Below are 4072 nucleotides of genomic sequence, written 5' to 3'. Positions count from 1 at the left end.
TATATATCATGCATATGTTCAACTACATTCTGGTGGCCCGTCCGTACATTTCTACTACATTCTGGTGGCCCGCACGGGTTCATAAATGGACTGTATTCGTGTGACAATTGAATATTTCATGTTGGCATGTGTTTGAAACGCAGCGAGCTAAGCTGCGATGCTCAGAGAAAGCTTACAGCATGTTAGCAGCTACTGATGCTTTGAAAGCTGATATTGTGAGTCAATATGTCTTTATGAAAGCTGAAATTGTACATCTGTTGTATAACAGAAGCTGGGTTTGTGTGGAAAACGTTTATTCTGTTTAAACGGACGGAGTTTCTATTGCCGACCCGGTTTTGGTCCGGTTCTGAGAAGTTCGAACGAGTTTGTTTTAAATGGTTTGAAAGACGTTTTGCCACGGAGCGCCGCCTCCGTTAAAGCTCAGAGTTGATTCGTTACATTTTTAACAGAAAATGGTGCATTTTCACAGTTTAAAAGACGAAAAGTTGACGGACTAGTTCAGGCTAATGCTACACGCTAGCTGGAAAAACGATCTTTGAATGGTTGAAAACGGCAGAGTGTAACGTTTTGATTGGCTGAGAGACGTGTCAGGTCGTAAAGCCCACCCCCGTGCTGCTCTGTCATTGGTAGATTCAGTCACGTGACCCGGAAATGAAAACTCGTTTTCATAGGGAATTTCAATCTGTTGTTAAAGTTGAAAAACGCTTTAAAGTTGATTCTGATCCGCTGCTCAGTTCCTTTGATGCCGAATCGCTGAAATTTTGCCACGTTTGAGTTAGAAATCCGTCACTAAATGGTGTTTTTGGACCACGCTAGCCGATGCTAATTTTAAGCTAACAGCTAACGACCGGATGAGTGACGTGTCACGTCACTTCCTCTGAAGTCAGATTGTAAAGCTTGGTTGCACCAAAGCCCTTTGCTGTGCTTAAAATCACTAAATGAAGCTGCCACAAGTCCCCAAAAAACTCATGTTCATGCAAAAAAGTCGTGCTTGTTGAAACAACGCCACGTTTAAGCTTTAAATCCGTTCAAAAATGTTGATTTTACAGAGTTTTAGCCGAAGCTAATTTTAAGCTAAGCGGCTAACAACAGGATGTCAACAGAACGTTCACAGGAAGTTGTCATACGCTCCTGCTGGTAAAAAGCTAAACACTGCCCCCTCCTGTGGAAACTTGATATCACAGTTTCACTTCGTTTCTAGGTTATTTTGATGAAATTAGACGTGCTTAGACGCATTTGATGAGTTAATAAACGTTCTTCAAGTTGAATAATCACTGTTATCTTGCATTTAAAAAGTAATTAAGGTATTTATGCAGAAAGGCATTTACCAACACATTTTTATTCACTGGTAATTCCTCATGAAAGAGGTGCAAAATAAAAATTAGAAACTTTTTAAAAGATACAGTTACAGATATTCACAGAGTTGATAAAGTTTACTCATTTGCTAAAAGATAATGCACGTTTAATTGCTAAATCACTAAATAAGAGTAAACTTATCAGAAAAAGAAACTTTTCTGTTTAAGTTACCACCTAAACAATTACATCTTCTTATTTATTTTTAAATAGAAGATATTGGCAGGAGGACAGGAGTATAACAGTTTTTCTGAAGAAAGACTGATTATTCCTCATCATCAATTTTCTTTTTTCTGTTCACCACCTGGTTGAACAGTAGCTGTTAAAATAGCGAATTCTGAAGTAAATTGTTTTAAAAAAAAAAAGCGTTTTTAAACTGATGTTTGCTGTGAGACTTTTTGGAAAAATTGCAGGTTTATAAAAATTCAGTGCTTTAGAGTAAGAAACACTGAGAAGCTTGGTAATCTAGTATCTGTTGAGAAATAAGCACATAAAAAGTAACACTGCCAGAGAAGCATTTACTTAAGAATATTCATGAATTGGGGTAAAACCTACAAATAGGTGCCCACATTTGAATAAGTTGACTTATAACAGTACTTTTGTGTAAACCCAGAGCTTAAATAGTGTGACACTCAATGCCACTCGAATACAAACATTTACCTGTAAAATATCTGAAGCTGGCAACTGTTTTAAACAGATAAATTGCTACACAGTGAAAACATGACAGGTGTGGTAGGAAAAGATTTTGATCCTTATGAGATGAAGGACTGTTTAGAGTATGCGTTAGCACTGCTAACAGGATCCTTACATCCATATGGCAAACAGGTGTACAGCATGAACCCAAAAGAGTTATTGGACAATCTGATGGAGGTTGCAAAGAGTGTGACCTCTACAGAAATTACAATGTCAAGCTATGAAAAGCTGGCTAAAATGGCAATGTTGCTGAAAGAATCATACTTTGCATTAAGACGGGATCACGTCGTGACAGTGTCACAAGTTTCCCGCTGCAAAGGTGAAATAGATGTGCTTAAAAAAGGTCTACACAAACGCGTAGTGGATAAAGAGGCATTACTGGAACAATATATGCATTTACTAAGTGAATGTCAAACATCAAAGGAATGCTTAAAAGCATGTGAGGAGAAACTAAAAGTAGCAACAAATAAAAGTTCTGACGTGGGGCGAGTTTATCTGGAACTCAGAGAAGACCGTGGACAGAGTCCAGGTCACCCACAACCACCTCAGAAAGACGTTGTTGCACCTCCTGCTCTTAATCCACCCTCACTTAAAGTGGTAGGAACAGACCTGAACAGGTCTCCTCCACCAAACATGCAATGGAGTGCATGGAAACTTCCTCTTTCAATAGATGTTGTGCTGAAACTCTCAAAATATGTACAACGCTTTGTACCTGGACCGATGGGTTCAACTGGAACAAAAGCGTACCTGAAAGATCTCGAATTCAGATTGAAAGGTTATCCTAATGCTACGGTTGAGGATAAGATCAGTCTGATAAGGCTCACTTCAGACAGAGAGGTGTTCGCCTTCATCGAGCGTCTACCTGATGCAACGAGAAGGGATTACAACCTTCTGTGTGAGGCTTTGATCAGAGAGTACGACCCCTGCACGGGACCTGCTGGTTTCCCAGCCGCTGACAAGGTCAAGCAGGGCAAGAATGAACATACAAAGATCTATTACAAAAGAATCTTCCAAGCTTGTTTTGGTTACAGAAATGAAACCGGAATGGAGGAAGAAGAAAGTTTTAAATATGTTTTCAGCAAAAATCTCCACACTGACATACGCATGTCAGTACAAATTATGGCAAATTTCAGAGAAAAATCCATCAATGAGATTAAACAGTGTGCTGTGAATGTGTTTGAGGCATGTTCTCATGCTAATACGCCCATAGAAGTGTTTCCTGGTGTAAAGGTTAAACCCCACTCCCTAGAAATGGAAGGATGGAGTGCATCGCCTCCACCTCCTAAAAAAGGCGAGAAAAAGCAGTATTTTCAAACTAACAAACCGCGTAATGAAGGTGCACGCTGGGACAGAAAAGCTCCTCTTTCAGAGGATGGACGTGATTATCGTAAATGGGGTATGCGTAGGACGCAAAGATATGGGATCCAAGAGGACCCATATTATCAGGGGAAGTCCGAAGAGGAACCCCCAAAAGACGTACCTAACCCTCCCCCACCTCGGACGAAACGGACCGAGGCGATAAAATCACAAAGGTCCCAGGAACAAGGCCCTACACCTCTGAGCTCGGAAGAGACAGAGAAACTACAAAGGTTTTTAGAAACTTTGAAAAACGCTGAAATGGGAAACCAACCTGGAACGCTGTGTAGTGATGTGATTGCTACTAAATCTGACGGCGCGAATGACAACATTACAGATGTCGGTGAAACACACCAAGACATTGCTGTTATTGCCTCCACCAACCCCTCATCGGACGAAGGGGGGGTAAACTCACACACAAACGATGATGAGTCATCGCAAACTGAAAACTCAGAACCTGATTTTCATGACTTTGAACTAGGCATTCCAGTTCTGGGAGGACTCCCAGATAACCTGGTACCGAGTCAAGAAGCTGGGCCAGTATGTTTCACAAAACCAACACAGGCCATAGCTCTTTTCTCAACCAATGACGTCGACCAAGGACCTCAAACCTATGGCGTCTTACCCATAGGCAGGTCCGACGACTCAGAAAAGGATTCGTTGGAGCTCC

Source organism: Nematolebias whitei, chromosome 3, assembly GCF_014905685.2.
Source record: "Nematolebias whitei isolate Nwh7 chromosome 3, NemWhi1, whole genome shotgun sequence".
In the NCBI taxonomy this organism is placed as follows: Eukaryota; Metazoa; Chordata; class Actinopteri; order Cyprinodontiformes; family Rivulidae; genus Nematolebias; species Nematolebias whitei.
Note: the sequence above shows the minus strand (reverse complement) of the source record.